The 26,272-nt window shown below is 46.2% G+C and overlaps 1 protein-coding gene across 2 annotated transcripts in view; it reads left to right on the plus strand.

Annotated features, from left to right (window-relative positions):
- Window positions 1-26,272, plus strand: part of GNB1 (G protein subunit beta 1) — a 75,912-nt gene continuing 49,640 nt past the window's right edge. Inside the window, exon 1 of one of the 2 annotated variants that reach the window (XM_043924691.1) lies at window positions 1-248. The gene's annotated coding sequence lies outside the window, so the exon portion shown is untranslated. The remainder of the gene's footprint in view (window positions 249-26,272) is intronic. The other variant, XM_043924690.1, reaches the window with a different exon arrangement.

Here is a 26,272-nt window from a genome sequence, read left to right on the forward strand (position 1 = left end):
CGGGCAGGGGCCGCCGCGCCCATCCCGATGGCTGGAGGCGTCTGAGGGGCGGACGGAGGCGGCGGCGGCGGGAGCGGGCGCGGGCGCGGGAGCGGAGCAGCCGCCGCGGGACCGACCGGACCGAGCTTCGCTGGCGCACCTGCCCGCAGCGCCCGCGGAGCGGCCGGAGCGCGACCACCTCCTGGAGCGGCGGCCGAGGCGGCTGAGGCGGCGGGGAGCGGGCGCGGCAGGCGGGACGCGGCGTCGAGGTGAGCGCGACGGCCCCATCCTCAACTGCGATCTCTGTCCCAGACCCCTAGCCCTGGCCGTCTTCCCCACCACCAGCCTTCCCCATCGCCCCCCGGTCGCCCGCCCGCCAGGACCGCCCCGCCCCCACCCTCCCCGCCCCCACCCGGCTGCCTGTCCGAGTCTTCCTGCCCCGCCCGGGTGGGGTCCTCCGGGCGGGGGCGACGAGGACCCCGCGGGCTTCGGCGGGGCCTGGGGCCGAGGTCCTGGGCTCGGGGCCGGGAGTTGGGGCGCCGGCGTCTGGAGTCCAGGTCCGGGCCTCTGGTCTGGGGTCCCTGGTGCAGGCCTGCGGTCCGGGTCCTGGGGTCCGCGGTGGGGGCGGGGCCGGAGACTCCGTGGTTTGGGGGTCTGGGGCCGGCGCCCCTCCGCCGGCGCCTGGGAGGTGGCCCGGAGGAGGGGCTCCGAATGGTCCGAGAACAAAGGCGGTGGCGGCCCTGTCCCACGCTGGGCGGTGGGCGCCATCCTTGGCCACGGGAGGACGGGCTGCGAGAAAAGCGGCCTTTCGGCGGCTGGAGGAGAGGCCGGCGTCGCCGCGGCGGAGAAATGAGGAAGCGGCGCCGAGGGCGCGCGGGGCGGACAAAGCGCCCAGCGAGCGCGAGCCCCGGCCCCACGGTCGCCGCCCGGCCCGAGCGGGGCCGCCCGAAGCCCCGGTGCCGGCGCGCAGCCTGCGGGCGGCGGCCGGGCCCCCGCGCCCCGCGCCGAATGAATGGCCCTCGGCGGCCCGGCAAGATGGCGCGTCCGCCGCGCGGCCTTTGTGAGGCGCCGCCCGCGCCGCGGGGCTCCGGGGGCGCCGCCCGGGGGCGCGCCCGGGGCCCCCCTTGGCCCCGGAGGGGTGGGGAGCGCTGAAGATTCCTCCCGGGGGTCGCTGAGCCATCGGACTTTGAAAACCCTCTTTTTCCTTGCGAGTTGCTATTTGACTCCAGTGGTGTCCACACGTTTCTAGTGTCCTTTAAATTACCGAGTTAGCATACCTGAGTAGCGGGAGCTTCTGTGATTAGTGTCTTTTTCATGGACCCTTTTGAGTTAGGTTTGGGAGACTCACGGCCTGAAGGAAAACAGCAGTGTATTTATTTGGGGAAACGGGTGTTTATTTGGGCAAAGGAAGTTGGTGGACATTTACAGTTAAAGAGTACATTACTGAGTTTATGCATACACGATGTATATATTTTCATCTGTAGTTTTGGTTTAGGTTAGAGGCCTTTTTGTTTTTCTATTTCCATGTTGCTACTTGTTTAACACAGTGATCTTAAGTAATATTTAATGATTAAGCAGTTGCCTACGAGATTATTAGGAAAAATATATAGCTATTTTTCATGATAAGCAAATAAATGGAAGTTTTAGCTTTATGAGAAGTTCCTTCAACCCCAGACCCTAGATAAGGTCTGAAGACCATTGTTATCCGTAAAATTTTTACATGAGTCCTCGTTTTCTAATTTGAGGCTGTAGTCTTTTTTTGGTTTGGAGGGGATTCTTATGTCAAAGGAAGGTTTTAGTTTGAGTCCTATTTAGATAGATAGGGCCTGTTCTGGATTTCTTCCGGAAGGTACACATTGCAAAAAGAAAGCTAACAGGCAGTTCCTTTTTTGCTTCCTTACTAATACGTGTGTGTGGCTGGGGACAGGGCTGCTTGCCACCAATATAGAAACAGGTCTGAGAACCTCCAGACTGCAGAACCGGGCGGGAGCTTTTGGCCGGATTGAACTTTCTGACAGAGCTGTCAGAAATGGAGTGCAACTGGAAGGGTCAGAGGGCGCCCTGGCAGGATCCTGTTCGGGAAGATTTCCGGCTGCTGTGAGGCTGGACTGCCGGACCTCTCTCCTCCCGGGACTCACTCCCTCTGTCACACCAAGCCTCTGGTTTCACAGACCTTGTGATTGCTGCAAGTTTTTCTTTAGAAAGTGTGAGTTGAGGAAAGCAGAGTTTTATGGTTGTGCCTGCGGCTCATTCCCAATTCTGCCTGGGGGCGCGTGTTAGGCCTGCCTCTCCTCTCCTGCAGAAATGGAGCAAGAGTATGCTAATAGAGAATATCGTTCAACTCTGCAGTTTTGCTTCAGAATTGACACTTTCTTAAATGAAAACACCCACCAGGTAGGAACCATTCTGCTTGTATGTTACCTGAGTTTATGACACAGCCATATTTACATTATCTGGCAAGTACTAAGAGGAATGTCCTCTTTAGTGATACCTTAATAAGGATTACTCTTTGTTTGATGTCTTGAGTTACTTCTGTTTTGGGAGGAGTTCAAGTAAATTTCCTCAGATTTCATTTTAATCTCAGAAGAGATTTGAAAGATTGTCAAAAGGCTGTCAAGTCTTTTTCATGCTTAGTGACTTTGATTTCAAAGCTTGGATCACCTAGGTCTAATGTTGACCACATGAGAAGAGCACTGATTCTATGAGGAGTTTATTTATTTCTCAAAGTTTTGTTCTGTTACATTTTATTTTGCTAAAATTTTCTGTTTTTTATCCTTTAGCTTGCTTGGAAAAGTTGTATTTCTAAAAATACCTTTGAAAGGGGTCTTTATGTAGACTTGCCTACAATCAGTTGTCTTCTTAGCGAGCACCTTAATGGATAACGGTGACATGCAGTATTGGCATTTATTGTAGTGTCTTCATTTGATTGTTTTTTTCTATGCCCAAAAGATTTGGCTCATGTTGGTTTCTAAATGGGATTAAGTTCTTACTGTCTACAGACTTTGGCTTTTAGTATTAGTGGATTGGTAATAGATATTCCCAATTTTATTATCTCAGCTTGACCATATGGCATGCCATATTATTTTAAAAGCCTTATTTAGCATGAGTCTAATAAAGCATTGAACAGAAAAAATTTAGCATTTTTTAGGCTTCCCTGGTGGCTCAGTCAATAGAGTCTGCGTGCAGTGTGGGAGACCTGGGTTCAACCCCTGGGTCAGGAAGATTTCCTGGAGAAGGAGATGGCAACCCACTCTAGTATTCTTGCCTGGAGAATTCCATGGACAGAGGAGCCTGGTGGACTACAGTTCATGGGATCACAGAGTCAGACTCTGAATTTTTTAACGTTGGTGTAAATTCTGATCTCAGGTTTGCATTTGTAGATAAGAGTGGTTTGAGAATTTATGAAGCAGGCAGTTCAGTTGAGTGAGTGGTGTAGTGAACATAGAATGAGGGGGTAAAAAGAAATTGAAATTGAAACTGATATCAGAGAAGTAATTTACAAAACTGATTGTGTAACATTACTGGAAGGAAGACATGGTCCAGATAGGTCCAAATGTACGTGGAGAGAGTGGCTGTGTATTGAGTAATGGAACAGCACGTTGACTCTTCTGGGAAAAGAATGGAGTCCCACTTCTTTTTAGAGCTTTGGGTTTTGTTCCAGACTTAAACTCTCATTTAAGAAATACAGGCAATTCTGTAGACACTTGAATTGGTCAGTGGATTAGAGGAATGCTAATAGCATTTAAAACCTTTTAGCCCCCTTGTTCTTGTGGCAGTGCTTGCCTTTAGGTGCCGCAGTTATCCATGGAAATTACTGCTCACTTCCAATGATAGAAAAGCTTCCCATTTTATAGAGCAGTGTTGCTTTCTTTTCTTTCTTTTAGAAACTTGAGGATTCCCTTATTTGACTAAGTAAAAATTCTGGGGAAAAAAAACATTTTTAAAAACTCATGATTAAAAAGACCAAGATTATCTAAAATAATAATTCTAAGAGATTATCAAGTTGAATCCATATTGCCACTGATAAAAGTTGACAATTTAATAATGAGTTGCCCCAGGATCCCCCTTTGTTTTTTGGCCACCTTGTGGCTTGCAGGATCTTAGTTCCCTGACTAGGAATTGAACCTGGGCCCAGGAGTCCCAACCACTGAACTGCCAGGGAATTCCTGCTCCAGGCTTAATAGTATATTTTATCAAGGGGGCAAAGCTGTTCTTTAATCTGTCTGGACTAGAGTACTAAGGGATTTGGTCGAATATATTCTTGTTTACTTGTGGGTTGTTGTGTCTTTATGCTTGTCTGTGTGTCTTCTGACTCAGTCCTGTGGCAACTGTAAAATATACTCCTGATGCAGATACAGATTCTCTTGATTACCTGTCCAAGTGTTGTAGTTGGTAAAGCTTTAAAAAATTCTGGGGCCTTCCCTGGTGGTCCACTGGCTAAAACTCCATGCTCCCAGTGCAGGGCCATCTCTGGTCAGGGAACTAGATTCCATTTCCCACAACTAACAGTTCACATACTGCAAGTAAAGATCCTGCCTGCCGCAACTAACACCTGGCACAGCCAAATAAATAAATATTTAAAAAAATTTTGAACACTACTAACTAGACAAGAGAGTATTAAAGTTTCTACAATAGGTTTCCCCAAAAAAATTGTCATGGGAACTTTAAGATAATTTCTGAATATCAGGGACAGAAAGAAATGCACTCGTTTCTCAAAGGACTGAGACTGTCTGAGTTAGAACTCAGTTCTGTAACTTGCAGGTTTGGATTTGGTTTTGACTTCCATGTCTCTGTTTCCTTATGTGTAAAGCAGGCACACAAGCCCCTCCTTCCTAGGGTGGTTGTAAGGAGTGTGTGCAGCACTTGGAACACTGCTTGACTGGCAGTTCTCTGTGCTGAGAGCACCATTTCTGTTGCTGTTGACCTTGCTTTGTAACAGTTTTTTTTTTTTGGCCACAGGGCCCAGCAGGTGGGATATTAATTTCCTGACCCCCACCTCTTGGAGTCTTAACCATGGGACCGCCAGGGAATTCCCATATTGACCATTTTCTTACTCTGTGTGTTATGCCCCTGCAGCTTGTCTCCCCTTCACTTACTTTGCCCCCCGCCCCTTTCTGGCCACCACTGGTTCTCTGTGCATCGTATGAATAGCTTTGTGTCTAGTTTCGTTTTGTTCAAAAGGCTTTCTTTTACCTTTAAAGGGTAATTTTGATCCTATAATTTATTTTGAAATTGGTAAAACGATTGTTTATTTTTTAAAGATCTCACTCCCCCCCCCCCCTCGTTTATGATGCCAAATTATTTGAGAGTTCACAAAACAGTTTTTGGCATCCCTTAATTTGTCAACTAGTGACAATGAAATATTTTTCATATGTTCTCAAAAGTGCCATAACTTGAAATTTGTGTCTTATTCAGCACCTTTGCTGCTCCTTATTGAGTGTAAATTGTTGTAGAATGGGCGTGGCCCAGGGCCTTATGTTACAAAGTGAAAAACAGGGAGATGGGTCACAGGGGCACCTAACCTGCTTTAGAGTTCAGCCATGGCTTCCTAGGGAAAATGTTTCTTTTGGGGAGAGTCTTACATTTCTTGATTTATTACATACATGCAGGCTTGTGTTATATATTTGCTCAGTTTTATCGAATAGTCTTGCCAAGGTATTCTACTGGTAATCTTCCCCCAAATGGATTCAGGAACACTAGATAGTTGTGTGCTTCATGACTGTGCCGACTTGAAGCTCGCTGTGTCTCTTGCACTAGAATCAGCGTGAGCAGCAGGTGCTGTCCAAGCCCCGCATCTCTGGTTTCAGTGCTAGGGCTTCTGAACACCTATTTGCAAGGAACTGCAGAGTGGGAGTGGGGAGCACCCCCATGTGACCTGCAAAAGGCTTCCCCAAGGGCTCGTTTCTACTTGTCCTCTTCTTTCTTGTTTGAGTTTGTAGTCAGCCAGGGCGGCTTTGATGGCCTCTCTGGCCAGTGTGGAGTAGTGCAGTTTCACAGACAGAAGGCAGAGTTCCTTGGCGGTATCTGTGTTCTTCATGGTAGAGGCTTCCTCCACCATCGTCCCGTTCACCCATTCAGGGACTGACCAGTTGCTGGGAGTGGCAGAACCACAGCCAAATATTTTAAACCTGGTGTTCACCATCTTTCTCTTTTAATCCAGTTTAATCTGTATTTTCATTTCATCACTACACACTGGAGCCCCCACCCATCCGGTTCCAACATTTTTAGATGTCTTGCCAGGGGACCTCAGGTTTCAGGGATTTTCATAAGAATCAACTGCAGTCTCGTGTGAGTGCCAAGCCAAAGCTGACAGCTCCCAGGGGGCAGGCAGGTAGGCGAGGGGCTGGAGCAGCAGGGCTGCCACCATCTTGCAGGTTTGCTGGAAAATGTTGAGACTGGAAGAATTCTCCAGTTGGATCCTGCCTGGTGCGTGAAGCAGAAGGAAAGAGTGTTCCAGGCTGAGGAGATGGACCGTATTTTTCATGCAACCAGTTGGCCGCCTTCACTCACTGCCTCCAACACCTAGAACCAGGTAGTGTAAGATGTTGTTTAGTCACTAAGTCGTGTCTGGCTTTTTGGACCCCAAGAGCCTGCTAGGCTCTTCTGTTCGTGGGATTTTCGAGGCAAGAATACTGGAGTGAGTTGCCATTTCCTTCTCTAGGGGATCTTTCCAACACAGGAATCAAACCTGCATCTCTTGCATCTCCTGCACTGGCAGACATGTTCTTTACCACTCCGTCACCTGGGAAGCCCTGTATTGCGAGATATGAAGTGAAGTGAAAGTTGCTCAGTCGTGTTCGACTCTTTGCAACCTCATGGACTATACAGTCCATGGAATTCTCTAGGCCAGAATACTGGAGTGGGTAACCTTTCCCTTCTCCAGGGGATCTTCCTAACCCAGGGATCGAACCCTGGTCTCCTGTATTGCAGGCAGATTCCTTACCAGCTGAGCCACAAGGGAAGCCCATATTGCAGGATAGGTGCTCAGTAAAATTACGGAATGAAAAAACATGATTCATCCAGGGACATAAGTTCCACAGAGCTGGAGAGTGGTGAGAAACGGACACCCAAGAGGTCAGAGCCTTGGTAAAGAACTTGCACCTTTACCTTGAGGGCTCTAGGAAACTTTCAAAGGGTTTTAAGACGATTTACCTGATCAGGAACGAGTCACTTGGTACTTGAACTTGGAGCATGCTCAGAGGAAGGAGGAATTTCAGATGGGATACTATAAAGAGGAAGGGAGTCTGGGTCAGGGTTGAAAAGCTGGTAGCTGGTGACTGAGATTCCTTGATGACTTAGTGGAAGGTCAGAAGGGAATGAGTGAGTACAGGTTTCTGTCCTGGATATCTGGGTGGCCTGTCTTGCATTTACTAAAATGAGCAGTGGTTTGCTGAGAAGACACAGTGAACTTTGCACCTTGGTTTTGAGGACCCCAGGAGACATTCCCATATTCTGCATCAGAACACACCAGCTCTTATTCTTTCTACTCCTCTTTGCAAAGCTCTTCTGGAGGTTTGTTGGTACCCTCCACTCCCTTCATTAAGGTCTTTGTACCCATATCCCCTCCTTGAGGCCATTCTCCACTCCTGTTAATCTCTTTCTTCCCTTGCTCTGTCCCCCTAATCTTTATGTTGATCTGCCCACTAGGTCTAAGCTCCATGAAGACAGGCACTTTGGTTCAACTGCAGTATTACCAGTCTCCGAAACGCTGAAGTGTTTGTCGAATTGTTGACTTTTGTTACTTGTGAATGTAGAGCCCTGGAGGAGTGGTCTGAATGAATTATTAGTATTTAGATGGTGGTTGAAGTCTTGGGTGTCACCATTACTTAGAGTGAGGGGTCTGAGGATTACCATCTGTGGACTCTGGGACTCATTAGGTCCAAGATAGTGTCATGATCTGGGCTTCCCTAATGGCCCAGACAGTAAAGAATCTGCCTGCAGTGTGGGAGACCCAGGTTCAATCCCTGAGTCAGGAAGATCCCCTGGAGAAGGAGATGGCAACCCACTCCAGTATTCTTGCCTGGAGAATCCCATGGACAGAAGAGCCTGGAGGGCTACAGTCCGTGGGATCACGAAGAGTTGGACAGGACTGAGCAACTAACACTTTCACTGTTAGGATCATATTAAGATGTCATTTGACTTTCACTGTGTTGACATTCCCACTAATGGTACAAAAGCAGTGGTGGTTGACACTGCTGGTTCTGTAGCACAAATCAGGGCTGTGGTACCAACCCTTTTACAGTGATTTTTGTTGTTGTTCAGTTGCTTAGTCATGTCCAACTCTTTGCGACCTCATGGACTGCAGCATGCCAGGCTTCCCTGTCCATCACCATCTTCCTGAGTTTGCTCAAAGTCATTGAGTCAGTGATGCCATCCAACCATCTCATCCTCTGTTGTCCTCTTCTCCTCCTGCCTTCAATCTTTCCCAGCATTAGGGTCTTTCCCAATGAGTTGGCTCTTCGGATCTGGTGGCCAAAGTATTGAAGCTTCAGCTTTAGCATCAGTCCTTCCAGTGAATATTCAGGACTGATTTCCTTTAGGATTGACTGGTTTGATCTCCTTGCTGTCCAAGGGACTCTCAAGAGTCTTCTCTAGCACCACAGTTCGAAGGCATCAGTTCGGTGCTCAGCCTTTTTTATTGTGCAGCTCTCACATCTGTACATGACTACTGGAAAAATCATACCTTTGGCTATACAGACCTTTGTAGGCAAAGTGATGTCTCTGCTTTTGAATATGCTGTCTAGATTTGTCATTACTTTTCTTCCAGGGAGTAAGGGTCCTTTAATTTCATGGCAGCAGTCACTGTCCACAGTGATTTTGGAGCCCAAGAAAATAGTCTGTCAGTTTCCATTTTTTCTCCATCTACTTGCTGTGAAGTGATGGGACTGGATGCCATGATCTTCATTTTTTGAATGTTGAGCTTTAAGCCAGCTTTTTCACTCTCCTCTTTCACTTTCATCAGGAGGCTTTTTAGTTCCTTTTCGCTCTCTGCCATAAGGGTGGTGTCATCTGCATATCTGAGGTTGTTGATATTTCTCCCAGCTCTCTTGAGATTCCAGCTTGTGCTTCATCTAGTCCGGCATTTCACGTGATGTACTATGTGTATAGGTTAAATAAGCGGGGTGACAGTTTACAGTCTTGACGTACTTGTTTCCCAATTTGGAACCAGTTCGTTGTTCCATGTCTGGTTCTAACTGTTGCTTCTTGACCTGCATACAGGTTTCATAGCAGGTAGGTAAGGTGGTCTGATATTCCCATCTCTTGAAGAATGTTCCACAGTTCGTTGTGATCTACGGTCAAAGGCTTTAACGTAGTCAATGAAGCGTAAGTAGATGTTTTTCTGGAATTCTCTAGCTTTTTCTATGATCCAGAGGATGTTGGCAGTTTGATCTCTGGTTCCTTTGTCGTTTCTAAATATAGCTTGTACATCTGGAAGTTCTTGATGGTTATTGTAGTCATAGTATTCTTCACCGCTGTGAACTTGTGGTAAAAAAAAAATCCAGTTTAATGTCTTTGATGAAGCAATAAAAGTCAGTTTTATTAAACTGCAACCTGAGTACTCATCTTTTTACTGGTCTCTGTGACAAAATGGGAAGTCAGCATAAAGCACTGATCCTAATGTAGCATCTTCACCTATGAGAGTCTGGACAGCAGCTATGCCATTACTTGAGTTGAAAGAACAGCTGACAGAAAATGATGACTGTTTAGACAGGGGAACTTGGCAGATATTTTCTTAAAAACGAATGAAGTGAACCAGATACTTCAAGGAAAATAACTGACATTGTTGGCAGTGATAAAATTTGAGCTTTCAGATGGAAATTTGAATTTTGGAAAACTTGATTCTGCTATCATGAGCTTGACAGCTTCCTGGTACTTTTCTTTCAAGATAGGTGGAGATGTTAAGGAAATGTTTCTTTTTTTAATGTTATATAATAAAATGTGTCAACGTTGGGAAGATCTGCTTAACTCAGGGAGGTGATGTTTTCCCATGGCCAGTATGTGATGCTTGGAACTCAGGGATAGGTAAAAGATTCATTCAAAGCATCAGAGTGGAGTGAGGCCCCTGGTGTTTGATGTAACAGTGTGAACAGTTAACTGACAGGGTTTCAGATTCCACATCAGAACTTTAAGAAACTTACCACTTTTCAAGTTTTGATGTAGTATCAAAGAAGACAGTCGACATTTATTTGAGAAGGCTAAGTCACTCCCTTTTCCTACCACGTATTTGTGTGAGAATGTTCCTCACCTCCTTCAACTGGACAAAGTGTGGCACTAGATTGACCTGCTTCCCCCCTCCCACCCCTGGGCAGACACTTAACAGCTTTGCTCACATGTACAATGTTGCTACTCTTCTCTCCAAGTTATTTTTCTGGTTATACTTTGTAAAAATATTGTTTTTGGTAACAGGCAGTATGCTTATTGAACGTTTTTAGAAAGTCTCTGCTTTAGTTTCTCACATAGTAAATACCCGTTGATCTAACCTATGTAAACAAGAGCCCCTGGGGTCCTCACCAGTGAAGAACGTACAGGAAGCCTGAGCCTCGGCCTCTGAGCAGCACGATGGGAGAGGAGTGCAGTGCTTACCTTGAAGGACCACTTGAGGGCCTTGGCCAGGCGCCTGCAGGGACCAGTGAGACCCTTCTCTGGAGACAGGCACCCTGGCCTGATGTGTCCTTAAGGTGTAGGGTTGTGCCTTTTCCCAGGGAGAAGAACCACCTGGAGATTCTCTAAAGGTTGAAGACCCACGGGTGCAGCTTGCGTGTAGCAGGATGGGCAGAGGCAAAGCTGCTCAGAGGAGTGAAAAGAGTTGGAAGAACATCATAGTAGTGTCAGCTCCTGTGAGCGTCTCTGGGGGGTGGGGGGAGGGAAGTATCAGAGAAGCAGGTTTGGTTGGGAATGAGAAGTCGTCGAGGGTTCAGTGGTCAGGACTTCCCAGGGCCGATGAGTGGCAGTGGGGTAGGGGGAGGCTCTGAAGGAAGGGGATTAATTTAACTTATTTTTTTCTTTTTTGACCGTGCTGTGTGGCATGTGGGATCTTTGTTCTCTGACCATGGATTGAACCCTTGCCTTCTGCAGTAGAAGTGCAGCCTTAACCACTGGACCACAAGGGAAGTTTCTGTTCGATGGCAGTGGTGAGCAGGAAAAGGAAAAAGGTGCTGAAAAAGAAGTTAGGGCAGGGCTTCAGAGATGGCTGGGATTTCCTTTTAAAAGGTGGTAGAGGGACTTCTCTGGGTGGTCCAGTGGCTAAGACTCCGTGGTCCCATAGCAGGGGCCCTGGTTCAATCCCTGGTCAGGGAATTAGATCCTGCATGCCACAACCAAGACCCGGTGCAGCCAAATAAATAAATTTTTTTTTCTTTTTTTTTTTAAAGAAAAGGATGGTGGAAACATTTGAGGTCGAGTGCAGGAGGAGGTTAGGGGATGGATGAACCAGGCAGATATCTGGACAAAGGGAGAAGCCCTGAGACAGGACTGAGCTAGGAACTGAAATGAAGGCTTGGGAAATGGATGTTACTTTCCATTTGGCATAGATGTTCCTATATATAAAATGTGTTGGAAGAGGTGGTTGAAGATAACCCTGTTGAAATAAAGTACTTCAAACCATGGCCCTTCCATCCTCCACCTGCAGTTCCCTCGGCAGTAGATGAATTTGCATTTTGCAGGTGACCAGTGTTGTTAGCTCATGCTTGTTAGGCACCTAGTCTGTTAGCTAGATGCCATACCAAGAGCTTGATGGTATTACACTCTGATCTACTCATCAGTTCTGAGCCTGGTCCTGTGAGTAGACCCATTTCACAGATGGCTAAACCTGTCAGGGAGATGAGGTAATTGGCCAGAATTACAGCTAGGAATCTGCTGAACCCATATCTGAATGTCAGTTATTTGCTTCCAGAGCTCTTACCTGTTAGACCATGGACCATCTAGCATGCATGCCTCTCCAGTCTCCCATCTCTTAGGACTATTGTGTCTGCCTCTGCCTCCTTCATAGGTTATTAAAGAGAAGGTTCTTCCACTTGAGGATGTGCTCACCTACACTTTTATCTTTAGTTTCTTCTTCGGGGCTCTTTCTGTTCTACCTTCAAATGTGACTAATAAGTCTTATATAAGTCAACCTCCCAGTTAATCTTGGTGTCTTTTTCAGCCATTATTCTTTTTTTTTCTCTCTCTATTTAAAATTAAACTCTGTGGACAGGCGGTCTGTCTCCACTACCTCAGTTCCTCCGTCCCTCCTGTCCTCTTCCTTTGAGGGCCTGTTCCTGTTCCCCCTGAGCCAGCACTGTTGTTATTTTTATAAAAATGTCCTTTCAGCAAGTCTATTTTATTGTCTCCAGTTTTTATCTTTAAATTTTTTATTTTAATAATAAAAGTGTTTAATTGTTTATAGTACAACATCAGTATTATAAAAATGAGGGGGAATCAATCACTGACCTATCTGGAATAGCCTTGTAATGCTGTATTTCCCTTAGTCTTCTGTATTGCTCGTGCACGTGTGTTCAGAGATACCTCTCCAGATTGGAGGGCACACTGTATACTTAGATTTTTAAATTCTGCTCTACTTTGTTAATACATTACGTGTATTTCTGAAGGTCATCTTTGAAAACATGACTATTAACTGTGCAACTGTTGATGGCGTTGCTTCCTCCCTGGCTTCCCTGTGCTCATGAACTGGACATCCGGGCTCTGCAGTCTGAGCTTTGAGGTGGTAAGCAGGTTATTTAACTCCTCTCCTAGTTTCCCCATCTCCAGGAGAGTGGTGAGGATGAATTGAGATGGTGCAAATGGAATGCTTACCCCGTGCCTAGTGTGGTGCAAGCACTGGCATGTCCGCTTCCTTTACCACCCCTGCTGGTGACCTCTACCTTGTTCGTCTTCTTCCTTTCCTCACGTGCTTCTCCAATCTGACCCCTGCTCTTTATTTCTGTCTTTGTGGATGCTGTCTCACTTAAGGTTTTCAGGGGTTCTTCTGTTTGGCTCTGAAGTGTTAGTTTCCTGGGGCTGCAGTAACATTACCACAGACTGAGGGGCTAAACCAGCAGAAATGTGTTCTCTCAGAGTTTCAAAGGCTGGAAGTCTGAAATCCAGGTGTTGGCAGGACAGTTCCCTTGGGTGCCTCTTTCTGGCTTTGGGTGGTTGTTGGCGATCCAGTTTCTGCCTCTTTCACATGGCCTTCTCTCAGTCTGTCTCTGGTCTTGTAAGAACACCAGTCATTGGATGAGGGACTAATCCAATGTGACCTCATTGTGAGTTAAAACTAATTATACCTGCAAAGACCTTTTTTTTCCAAATAAATCACTTTCGTATGTTTCAAGTGGACAAGAATATTTGAAGGCCTCTTTTCAACCGACTTCAGTTAACCTGGAGCTTCCTCCCAGGCCTGTTCCCCTCGCCTTCCTGGTTCCCAGTGGCCCACGTCTTTCCCTTCCTTTCATGGCTGAGCTTATAAAGAGAATTTTAGTTGCAGTTTGAAGAAACCAATAGAGAGAACTTAGGTAGAAAAGATAAATGTCTTATCAGGATTCTGGGTGTCTCATGGAACCAAAGTTCAGGAACAGAGCTGGGCTTTTCAGTCCAGGGTGGTCTCAGAGGATGGAGACCCTGGAGAGTCCCTGCCTTGCTCTCGTCCATTCTCCATGTGTGCCAGGCCACCTGCACAGTGAGGAAAGAGCCCTGAAATGGTCATGTTCTGTTTTCAGCATGTTCTGCCCATCACACTCTTCTCTTGGTTCCTGGTTCTCCTTCTGCTGTCTTGTTTGTCCTTCTTGGTTGCCTTCCGAGGTTCCTCTCTGGCCAGCCCTGCATACCCTCAGTGGTCTGGTCTTTCTCCATCCTGACTCCAGGTTTCCCTCTGTTATTGGGGGGTGTCTTTAGGTGATCGTGGCCATTCCCATCTGTTCTTGTCTGTTTTAAATGCTATTTACTGAGAGTTTCGATGATTCTTAAATTTGTATCTCTACCCCAGCCTTTCAGACCTCCAGGCTGGTCTGCCTGCCTGTCTACCTGAAGTCTCCTTCCTTTTGCTGTTTTCATTACTAAGTCCTTGATCCTTTAGTTCTCAGCCTGAGTGGCAGCTCCTCAGAGAGGCTCTTTCTGGCCAGCAGTGTTGCTTTTGGTCATGTTGATTGAGCACAGTTACTGCCTCACGGTGCCGAGTTGTGAGGCCCTGTCTCTTACCCTCCCCTAGCGCAGGCTGGAAGTAGAGGGTGCACCCGTTTGGGGCTATTTGTGTGGGCAGGGTTAGTTCTTGGACTTGACTGAGTCAGACCTCCTGAAAGTCCATCAGTCCATCTGTAAGCCTGAGACTCGGGTGGGTTAGAGGAGCGCCGTGAGCACCTGTGCCACACAGCCAGGTTGAGGAGACCTGAATTGCAGGCAGTTTTCCTGAGAGTGGACGAGGGACTGCTGGAAAGGCTTGAGGTGGCTTAACCGCTGAGGGGTGGGCTTGGGGGTGGCTGCTGTAGATCCGAGAGGTAATGAAAGGGGCATGGAGCCTTCATGGGAACCGATGGACTTGAGGCTGGACACTAATTGGCTTGGCATCTAAAACGTGCTTCTGAATCAGTAACAGACTGTCATATCCTCTGTACAATTTCTTAAGATATGGGAATTGACTGCATACGTTTCCCATAATTTAAAACATGACATATTCAGGAAAAGGCTAAGCTGCTGGTAGCGCACTGCTCTTCAGCTTTACAGCAGCATCTCTTCTGGTCTGAACATGTACTCACAGATTGAGGTGATGCTGGTTGGACAAAGAGAGTGCCTGGAGTTGCTGGGGTGTTGCTGAGATTCAGGGGGTGAACAATTCCAACCATTTGGTAACCTGAAATTATTTAGTAGATATAGAAGGGGAAAACCTCTGCTCCTGAAAATGGTAATTTCCCTATCACAGGCAAAAGTTTTTTGACTTTGCTTTTAATTTCTGTAGTTTAAATGAGCTTTGAACAGTAGAATTTTTTTCAGAGGTGGAGATACTTTGTAGTCTGTATTATATAATATGGTAGCCACATGTAGCTGTTGAAATGTCACCTGCGTGACTTTTTAGCTTTAATATGGGCTTGCTTGATAGCTCAGTTGGTAAAGAATCCATCTGCAATGCACGAGACCCCGGTTTGATTCCTGGGTCAGGAAGATCCACTGGAGCAGGGATAGGCTACCCATTCCAGTATTCCTGGACTTCTCTTGTGGCTTAGCTGGTAAAGAATCTGCCTGCAGTGCAGGAGACCTGGGTTTGATCCCTGGGTTGGGAAGATGCCCTGGAGAAGGGAAAGGCTACCCACTCCAGTATTCCGGCCTGGAGAATTCCATGGACTGTGTAGTCCATAGGGTCACAAAGAACTAGACACGACTGAGTGACTTTCACTTTCACTTTCATGGTTAAATGAGGGGCTTCCTGGATGGCTCAGCAGTAAAAAAAAAAAAAAATTCACCTGCAGTGCGGGAGACACGAGACTCAGGTTCGATCCCTGGATTGGGAAGATACTCTGGAGGAGGACATGGCAACCCACTCCAGTATTCTTGCCTGGAGAATCCCATGGACAGAGGAGCCTGGTGGTCTACAGCCCATGGGGTCACAAAGAGCCAGACTTGACTGAAGCGTCTTAGCAGGCAGGCACGCATACGTGGTTAAATTAAAATAAAAACAAAAACACATGGCAAAAATAGCCATAGTGGATAGCATGGTCCTGTAGAGATCTGGGAGATCTGAGGAAAAGTCTTCATATAAGAGGGTGAGAATTGGGAAAATTAAAATATGTTTAGGACTTAATATTTAGCAGCCTTTGTATATCTGAGTTGCTCCTGTGTGCTCAGTTGTGTCCAACTCTTTGAAACCCATGGACTGTAGATCACCAGGCTCCTCTCTCCGTGGAATTTTCCAGGCAAGAATAGTGGAGTGGGTTGCCATTTCCTTCTCCAGGGATCTCCCTGACCCAGGGATCAAATCCTTGTTGCCTGCTTTGGCAGGCAGATTCTTTACCGTTGCACCACCTGAGAAGCCTTGTGTTTGTATAGACCTTTCTGAAATACAAAACCCCTTCCTAAAGTTGTGTCCTTTGTCTTTTAACACCACCAGTGGCTGTCATGTGATCAGAGAATTTATAGCTAAGGAATATTAAAGGAAGGCTAGTTAGCTAGTTCACTGAGCCCATGAGGAAAGCACAAACAACTTTACCACCAAGTGCTCTATTCGGACACTTGCCTTCCTCACAGACCACCAGAAACAACAAATTTTTATCTTATGATTGTATAATCATAATAGCTTGCACTTAACCTCCAATTTAGAATTTATAAAATCTGTACATACCAGTGCCACATTTAATTCTCACAACAGCCCTGAGATATCAGTCTTATCTCCCCATTTTACAAATGAGAAAATAGGACCCAGAGGATTTATACAGCTACCCTCTGGGGCGCAACAATGGGTCTGGTTTCCTTCATAAAACACAACTTAATATGCTTCCAATTGCCTGGCTCAAGATGGAGTACATCTTTTCCTCAGGCTACTGCCTTGTTTTTCAGATGTCCAACTGCTTTTTCCTTGTCTACTGTACCACATCTATTCCCTCCATTCACGGTCTGTGCTGGGAATGACTCATTGTCCCCTAGTATCCATTCTCTCCTTTCTTGTAACAAAGTATTAGTCGCTCAGTCATGTCTGACTTTGCGACCCTCTGGACTGTAGTCTGCCAGGCTCCTCTGTCCATGGAATTTTCCAGGCAAGAATATGGAGTGGGTTGCCATTCCCTTCTGCAGTATCTGAGGTTAGGAACCTATATTGTCTTTTGTAAATCTTGGAGTGTTGATCAAACATGATTGATAAATGTATATTTTAAAGAAGAGTTTGTATATATAATTGGAGTTTTGCTGGTCAGATTTACTTTTTTTTTTTTTTTTAAACTTTTTGTTTTGTTGTTCAGTTGCTCAGTCGTGTCTGATTCTTTGCAACCCCATGGACTGTAGCACACCAGGCTCCTCTGTCTTCCACTATCTCCCGGACTTTGCTCAAGCTCATGTCCATTGAGTTGGTGATGCTATCTATCTATCTCATCCTCTGCGTCCCGTTTCTTTTGTATTATAGTATAGCCAATTAGTAATATTGTGATAGTTTCAGGTGAACAGTGAAGGAACTTGGCCATCCATACACAGATATCCATACTTCTCCAAACTCCCCTCCTGTCCAGGCCAGCACATAGCATTGAGCAGAGTTCCATGTGCTCTACGACAGGTTCTTGTTGGTTATCCATGTTAAGTATAGCAGTGTGTAGAGAACTCCCTAACTATCCCTTCCCTGTAGCAACCATAAGTACTTTCTTTGTCTGTGAGTCTCTTTGATTCTCTGTATGAGGGATATCATACGATATTTCTCCTTTCCTGTAATCGGATTTACTTTTAAATATTTTGCTTTTTTTTTTTTAAATACACAGGGTTCCTAAACTTGCTGGGCTTAAAGCATGTTCATTTTGGCTAGCGGCAGTCAACTCTGTTTTCTGGGTCTGTGGAGCCCATTCACCAGCTAGGGTTTTGAGTGTCTGGGGAGCTAAGACAGGCCCTGTGCTGGAAGGGCTCTTAAGCCAAGTTTTTTTTGTGGCTATCTTGTTTTTCTGTCATGGGAACAAAAGAATGATGTCCTTGGGGGTAATTTTCACAGGAATGGGTAGAGGCTGCTGCCAGTGTTCATTCTACCAGCTGTCCTTTGAGGACCAGGGAGGAGGAAAAGGGACACACGGGTCGACCCAGATCAGAAATGGAGAGGGAGATGGCACGGGGCACCCCTTCTGCCCCTTCCGTCCCTCATGGAAGCGCCCGGCCCCCGGGCCCTGGCAGTGCTCTCCCCTTGCTTCTGGGTTCGTTGTTTCTTGTCTGGGGACACCGGTAGTTACTTGTCATAAGGTGCGGTTGGGCTACAGGGTTGTTGCTTAACCGCCAAGGGGGAGCCAGCCCAGAACATCACAGGGCCAAGAGTGAGAACTGTGACTTCAACTAACATGCATTCTGCTTGTGAAAAACTTCTTCCTCGAGGCCTTCCATCAGTTTCCTGTTGCTGCCTCACAAACTGGCCCCCAAGCCTGATGACTTCACACAATAGCTGTGTGTTCCCCCTTGCCAGTTAGGTCAGGGCCTCAGAGCTCAGCTCACCCTGTGTGGGGGGCTGTGCATTTGCAGTCAGCTGGCACAAGGGCTGGGTCTGCACTTCCGGGACCACCTTATCTGCATGGACTTTGGCCAGGCTGCACCTCTGTTCTCCGTGTGGCCTCTGCAGAGGGCTGATTAAGGCGTCTCATGGTAACTGAGTTCCAAGGGCCAGGAGCAGAAGGTGCTCGGCTCTTTGCGGCCATCTGTAGAAGTCACACAGTGTCACGCATGTTACGGCCTGTTGGCCACTCAGCTTATGAGGCTCAGCTCAGACGGGAAGTGGAGGGAAATAGACTCTGGTTCTTACAGGAGGAGCGGCAAAGAATCTGGCTGTTTTTTTTTTAATCTATCACAGAGCTCTCTGTATCATGACATTTAGAATTGTCTGCTTCAGGATGTCCAGTTACTGTCAAATTTTCTGTGGAATGGATTCCAGGAATGAACTCCTTAAAGGCTTGTTTGTTTAACAGATATTTGCCATGTACTTACTTTCAGCAGGACACTGTGATTGGTGCTGGTTAGTAGCTGCTCATCTTTTATTCTTTTGGGGGAGATTGCGGACTAGGGAATAAGCAAGTTTCAGACCTGTGATGAGTGCCCTGAGACCCAGAATGGAGAGAGGGCACTTGGTTAGGTGAAGGCCATTCTGAGTAGATGGCCCCTGACAGAGGGAGAAGCCAGGTAGGAGGAGAGCCTGGTCACTTCAGGTACAGAGAACAGTGACTACAAAGGCCCCAGGTGAGAGGCAAGTGTGCTGAAACTGGGTGCCCAGGAGCAGGATGGTGGGAGTCCGGCTTGGAGAGGAAGCTGGCTTTGGTCACCTGGCCGGGTTGCCCAGGACAGCGTCAGTTTACTCCTGGTGAGCCAGGATTCAAGAGGGGAGTGCCTGCTCTGACTGTTAGAAGTGCCCTGGTGTGGACAGTACGTTTTATGGTTGCTGTGCTATGGAAGAACATTGGTATTTTTCCCTTTGGTGCAGTGGGACACCAGTGAACAGTTTTAAGCAGAACTGTGACAAGATGTGAATTTTAAAAGATGGTTCAGATTGCCGAATGAAGAATGGATTGTTGCGGTGAAAATAGAAGCAAGAATCATTTAAAGGAGACTTGATGAGAAATGATGTGACTTGGCCAAGACTGTGGGTTGAGGAAAGGGATATAAGTGGATAGACTCATTTCTTCTGTGTATCTCAAGCCAGCTATTGTGCTGATGACCGAGAATGGTTATTTTTTGGGGTCTGTGCAATGTGGGATGTGGGATCTTAGTTCCCCAACCAGAGGTTGAAGCTGTGCCCCCCTGCAGCGGAAGCACAGAGGCCTAACCACTGGACTGCCAGGGAATTCTCCTATGACAGTTCTTAAGTGCTTGCTTTGCAAACTTAGGAGCCAGTTATGTCAGGTGCTGAGATGAGGCCAGATGGGTGGTGCAGGCTTGTTTGGCGTCCACTGGGGATGAGAGAGTTATGCTTGGGACACTTGAAATGGACATAGAAAACCAGTGCAAGTGTTGGCTCATAAGTGTAGTAGCCTGGAATTGAGACTGAAGGTCATAGGTAGACTTCAGTTCTTATGAATGGAGACTCTCACCTGCGCATGGGCAGTAAAGTGAGGAGGGGATAGATACCCAGCCACTGAAGGAAGGAGAGGTGGGGATCCCCAAGAGGAGGGTGGGGATCACTGCATAGAGTGCTGATGAGGGGTGAGGAGAAAGGGCCCCCTAGACTTAGGACCTGTAGATCCCAGGTGGTGGGAGTGAAAGCCAGATTTCGGGGAGTTAAAACATGAGTTGAGGTAGGAGCGACCACCTGTGTAGATGTGGCTTCAGGAAGGTTAGTTGTGGGAGGAGGAGGCCAAGGAAAGGGCTCCATAGTTGGTGGGTGATGTGGAAACAGTGGAGAGTTCTGTTTTTAAATAGGGAGATCCTAAGTCATGTGTTTAATTGGGTGCAGCTGAGAATGAATCCCCTGGGATCTTGTTAGATGCAGATCCTAATTCAGCTGGGGGTGGGGGGAGGCAAGTGAGTGCATTTCCCTAACAAGTCCCCAGGTGCCTCTGGTGGTGCTGGGCCCTGGGCCACACTTGGAGAAGCAAGCACTGCTGATGTTAGAAGCTGGCTGGGAGAGGAGACTGGTGCTGTAATGGAAGGCTGAACGCCTTAGGAAAGCTAGGGGGAGGACATTCTTACCTACCTCATTGCTGGCACCAGCTCTTTGGATTGGCTTTTGTTTCAGTTTGTCTCATGGTTTCAAAATTCATGCTAATTGGTATGCCACTCCTTCCAACTGAGCAAGTTTCCAGTGACATGGGACATGTGATAGACCTATTTTCATTAACTCTTGTGAGGTTAAACAGCAGCTTGAATTAGCATCAGATTGAAGTTATGTCTGAAAAAAATAAATTTAATTAGTTAACTTTCAGCAAACAATACTTTATTGTCATTTCAGCAACTCTGCTATACTTAATAGTCTGCATAGAATGCTTGCTAAGCTCAGAATTTTAAGATTTGGAAGAGACAAGGTGAGATCAAGAAAGATGGCTTTGATTGGGAAGGGGAGGAATTAAACTTAAAAGATTTTTTTAATCTGAGACATACAGCAAAACATCATTATAAATAGGTGCAGGCTAACAGATATTCCCTGATAAACTGAACATAAGTAGCTCTGAAGCTTTTTACATACTGGCCTCTTAGAAAATTGGGGGCGTTCTTGGGGGAGAAAGTGTGAGGGTAATTGGGTCATCTGGAGGGAGAGGCAGAAAGGAGGAACCAGGTACTTGGTGGATAACTGTGATTAGACAAACAAGTTCCTCTCACTGCCACCCCCTTGTCTTTCCTATGTATTATTCCTGCAGCTGAGATGGCTGAGATGCCCCGGGGAGGAAGCAGGGCCCGAGAAGAAGGCTGCAGCTCCAGGTGCACCTGTGCTGCTGCGCCTGCCCTCCCGTGACCTTGTCTACCTCGGAGATACCCAGGGAGAAAGACCAGGGCCACAGTCCATGCCTGCAGTTAAGCTCTCTGCCCCGAATGATTACCTGAAATAAACTTTATGGTTGCTTTAGAGTGAGCTGCTGTTTTTAGTGTCAATATGGAGGTCAGTAATTTGAACCACTCTAAGATAATGAATGGTCAGAAAATCCAAGAGCAGAGGTTCATTGACAAGACCCACAGGTCTTACAGAAGCTTGCTTATTTTGGTAAATAACTTACTCCTTTATAGAAACTAACTTTAGAAATAATTTTTTGGGGTTCTTAGGAAAATTGGCCAATGTCATTTCTTATGATTGTGAAGCCTAAAACTTTCCTCCTTTTTCAGAGGAAAACATGTTTAAGTCAGCTAGAAAACCTAACTTAGATGCATTATTGAAGAGATAAAAGAACTTGAATTGACCTGATGACAGAATTTGAATGCAGTTTTCCTGTATGTACATGCTGGGATATTTTTTAAATGTCACCTAATCTGGAGGGATAAATATTTGCGAGGAGTCAGTTTTATAAAAGAAAGATGAGGGGGAAGTGTTTTATTAGATATGAACAGGAAAGTTCCATAAAGCATAGGTAGGTAGAAAAAAGTCTAGATGATGATCTATATTTATCGGAATTTAGTTCATGATTAGTGCAGCATTTTTTTTTTTTTTTTTTTTTTTTAGTGCAGCATTTTAAATTGGTTGGGAATGGCTAAGATGTTGAATCATTGGCAGTCTATTGGAAAAAATATTTGAAAGCTCTATATGTTTTGTGGCACATAGAGATTCTGACTAAATTAAAGATTGAAATGTAAAAATTAAAAACATGGAAATATTTAAAAATATCACAAAAAATGTTTCATAGCCTTTGAGGTAGGGTGTTTAGGGAAAGGGTTCTTAGTGTGATACTAAGGCTCTAAGCCATAATAGATTATCTGCTTGAATGCTCAGAATATACCTGTAGCAAAAGACATCTGATAGAGGAACTTTTTTAGGGGGGGCATTGGCTGTGCCACTCTGCATGTGGAATCTTAGTTCCCCAACCAAGGATTAAACCTGTGCCCTTTGCAGTGGAAGGGCAGAGTCCTAACCACTGGACCACTTGGGAAGCCCCAATAATAGACGAACTGTAGTTCAATGACAAGCAAATTGGAGAAAATATTAGAAATAGACATATATATGATAAGAGATTAATATGCTTAGTATAAAAACATTTCCAAACTAAATTGTTCAGCAAGTTTATTTTTCAAAATTATTTGTGGAGGAATAAAGAAAATGCTTATTATGACATTCATTACAAAAATAAAATATTAAAAAGTTTGTTAGAAATCTTCACCCAGAATTTTTTATCAGAAAACAAAAAATTGTCAATAGTTTGGATTATAGCCCACCAGGCTCCTCTGTCTGTGGGGTTTGCCAGGCAAGAATACTGGAATGGGTTGCTATTTCCTTCTTCAGGTCTTCTTGACCCAGGGATCAAATCCATGTCTCCTGCACTGGCAAGTGGATTCTTGACCACTGAGCCACCAGTGAAGCCCATAAGTTCCATAAGGGCAGAGATCTTTTCTTTTTTTGTAAAAACGTTTTTTGGTTGTAGCGAATTGCATGTGGAAACTTAAACTTAGTTCCTGGACCAGGGATCCATCCAACTGTGCCCCATGCATTGGAAGTTCGGAGTCTTAACCACTGGACGGCCAGGGAAGTCCCCACAGATCTTTCTTTAAAATATACACATTGGTAGTTTTTTAAAAAGAAACATTTATTTGGCTATACTTGGTCTTTTTTTGACTGTTCTGGGTCTTCATTGCTGCTCGGGCTTTTTCTCTATTTGCAGTGAGCACGGGAGTGGTGGTGCTCTGGCTTCTCATTGTCGTGGCTTCTCTTGTTGCAGAGCATGGGCTCTAGAGCTCAAGGACTGCAGTAGTTGTGGCTCCCAGGCTCTAGAGAACCAGCTCAATAGTTGTGGTGCACAAATTTGGTTGCTCCACAGCACGTGGGGTCTTCCCAGGTCAGGGATCAAACTCATGTCTCCTACATGGGCAGGCAGTTTCTTTACCACTGAGTCACCAGGGAAGTCGCTGCTGTTGCTAAGTGCTTCAGTCATGTCCGACTCTGCGGCCCCATAGACGGTAGCCCACCAGGCTCTGCCATCCCTGGGATTCTCCAAGCAAGAACACTGGAGTGGGTTGCCAGTTCCTTTCCCAGTGCATGAAAGTGAAATCGCTCAGTTGTGTCTGACTCTTCGCGACCCCATGGACTGCAGCCCACCAGGCTCCTCCATCCATGGGATTTTCCAGGCAGGAGTACTGGAGTGGGGTGCCATTGCCTTCTCCAAGGGAAGTCCATGGGTAGTTTTTATTTAAACATAAATGGCATTATATTTTATGTACCTGTATGTATCTCAACATATTTTGAATATATTTCCAGGGGGTATAGATTGTTGTCTTTCTTATTCCCTGACATATCCTAGAACAATGCCTGAAACATAGTACATTTCAAAAACACTTGGAAGACTGAGTAGGTGAGTCTGAGAGCCCATCTGCAGGGACTGGTTAGACTAAGGTGCACGCAGAACCCTGTGGGGCTGCTCAGAGATTTGAGGTGGCCCTTCTTCGTTGTCCTGAGGAGATGACCACAGTGCAGCAAACAGGGTCTGAAGGGAAGTACACACCCCTGTTCATCCTGTGGAATGGGTGTTGTTTCTTGGGAGTAGTGGGGACAAGAGCATGTTGTACAGTAAGGTAATGCTTTATCTGTATTTTTCTGTGTAAAAGCACCAAGATCATGACTATTAGGAAAAAGATATTTTCACTTCGGGAGAAGTTTAAAAGCAGATTATTTACGTTTGAAAGTATTAGAAGCTCTCAAAGTTAGCTTGATTGTAATGAGCATATTGTAGAAATGTCATAGTCTTGGTTTGTTTGCCTTTATTTTTGTTAAGGTATAATTGAATAAGTTTGCCTTTGAGGTAAAAAAGTGTTATTGGTGCCATACTCTGCTCCTTTGTAGCACTTTTTGTTTTGGCCATGCTGCATGGCTTGTGGGATTTTCATTCCCCTTCTAGAGTTGGAACCTGGATCTGCAGCAGTGAGAGTGTGGTGTGCTAACTGCTGGACCACCTTGAAATTCTCTTGTGGCGTCTTATATTCCTGTTTTTTCCTGCATCCTTTCACTAGTTGTTGTATGAGAATGAATGCAGTGGATGCTTTTTGTGTGTTTTCATTGACACCACAACTGCAGTCTATTGGTTTTTAGTGACAGTACTTCTCAGTGTTAGATAGTAACACTCTTCAGGAAGGCTTCAGGGGGCAGTATGGCAGAACTGAAGACCACGTGAAGTGTACTTGTATTTGGTCAAGGTCCTGGTGGCTGTAACAACTTGAAGTCACAGTCGTAGAGTGGAGAGACCTATGAACAGCTGTAATGAGCCTCCAGGGCACAGGGGACAGTCATCCGAAATGGAGCTTCCTTGGCGGTAGTGTCAATTTTCAGAGGTAGAATTCTACTTTAGGTGTTCATTTGCATGTAGCGGGGGAATCTTTTGTATAGTGGGTTTTCCACAGTTAATTGGCAAGATTGCATAGCTTGATTTAAAGACTCAAAGCCTGTCTCCTGGACTGTAGGGTGCCAGATACCTCTGGCATGTACTGGCATGAAGTGTGCATGTACTCCTCGGTTTGACAGACACCACTGCAGAGCAGTAGGAGCAGATTTGGCCAGCAAGGGAACACCATTGTGATAAAAGTAGGGGCCAGGTGTTGGGTCTGAGACTGGGATTTACAGGCTGTTTTCCCAGATAATAGTTGCTTGGCACTGTCCTGTGACCAGAGGTTGGCAAACTCTGGCCTGCCATCTCTTTGTGTGTGTGTGTGTCCTATGAGCTTAGAATGGTTTTTCCTTTTTAAAATAGTGAAAAAATGGAAAGGAGGCTATTTTGTGGCATGAGTAAGTAATACGAAATTCAAGTTTGTGTTCATAGGCAGTTTCATTGGAGTGCCCACGTCTGTTCTGTGTGTTGTCTGTTTGCGATGGGAAAATGCACCCAGAACTGTGGCATGTGTCTCTGGGCCTCTACAGGAAACTGCCACCACTCCTGAGCTGATCTCTTGGTCAGCGTGGCATCTGCAGGCCTCACCAGCAGAGCAGCAGCCTCGAGTCTCAGAACCTTTGATTTTAACTGCTGTGCAGCACAGCCTCCACAGTAAAAGCATTCTGTGTCTTATTTTCTTTTAAGATCTTCTGTTACCAGTTGTATGCTAATTACACTAAGCTAATGGGGCATTCTGTACACAAGAAGAATAGATAAGTTTTCTAAATTCTTCCAAATTAAATTCCCTTAGAAATCTCACTGTGATACCTGAAATTGGAATGTCCGTGTATCAATACTAGAAGTACCTTGGAAGGAGAATTCCTCTGTTGAAGTTGTGCTGAGGAGGGTCTAAAAATAACCTCTTTGAGGGCAAGGAGTTTGTTCTTTGGTTTAATTTTAAATTCTCTTGTAGTTAACAGGACAGCAGTATGTGAAGGATATCAGAACGTGAGCACTGTGGATCCAGTCACAAGAAAGGCATTTGGATCTCCTCAGGGGGCATTTGGTAGAGCGTTTAGTTATCTCTGTCAAGTGTCCGTGTGTGTGCTCTGGCGGCCAGCAGCCCCCACCTCCTTTCCAAGGTAGCAGGCACTCGGGCGGCACCTGTCTGGATTTGCCCATGTGCTCTCACGGAGGCAGGGGTCTGACTCCATCATGTGCTCGTGAAGTTGCTCCATGGTGGTAGCTTACCTGGTAACGCCCCCCTGCCGTGCTGCCGCCTCTGCTGCCCTCAGCTTGTCGGGAGCCTGCAGTCTGCTCTGCTCACCCGTGGCAGGGAGGGACATTTGGGGTTGTTGAAACTTGTGGGGGGCGCGGCCCAGCACCCTGCAGGCCCAGGACACCTCAGCCAGGTGAGGCCTGGCGTGGGGCTGGTGCATGGCAGGGCTGTTGGGGCGCTGTGTGGCCTTGGGCGTCCCCTGCCCGTGTATTTCTGCAAATCTGTTTCCTCCACTGAGCTCTCCTTAGATTCTTCCTCTCTCTGCTAGGCACATTCCATCAACTTCCAGAAAAACAAAGTTTTTCTTTACAACAGTGGGTAGTGAACCAGGGAGAGGGCTCAGCACCTTACTGCCTCCTGTCCCCCCGGGCCTCTTCGAGGAACACTGCACTTC

This window comes from Cervus elaphus, chromosome 14 (assembly GCF_910594005.1).
Source record: "Cervus elaphus chromosome 14, mCerEla1.1, whole genome shotgun sequence".
Taxonomy (NCBI): Eukaryota; Metazoa; Chordata; class Mammalia; order Artiodactyla; family Cervidae; genus Cervus; species Cervus elaphus.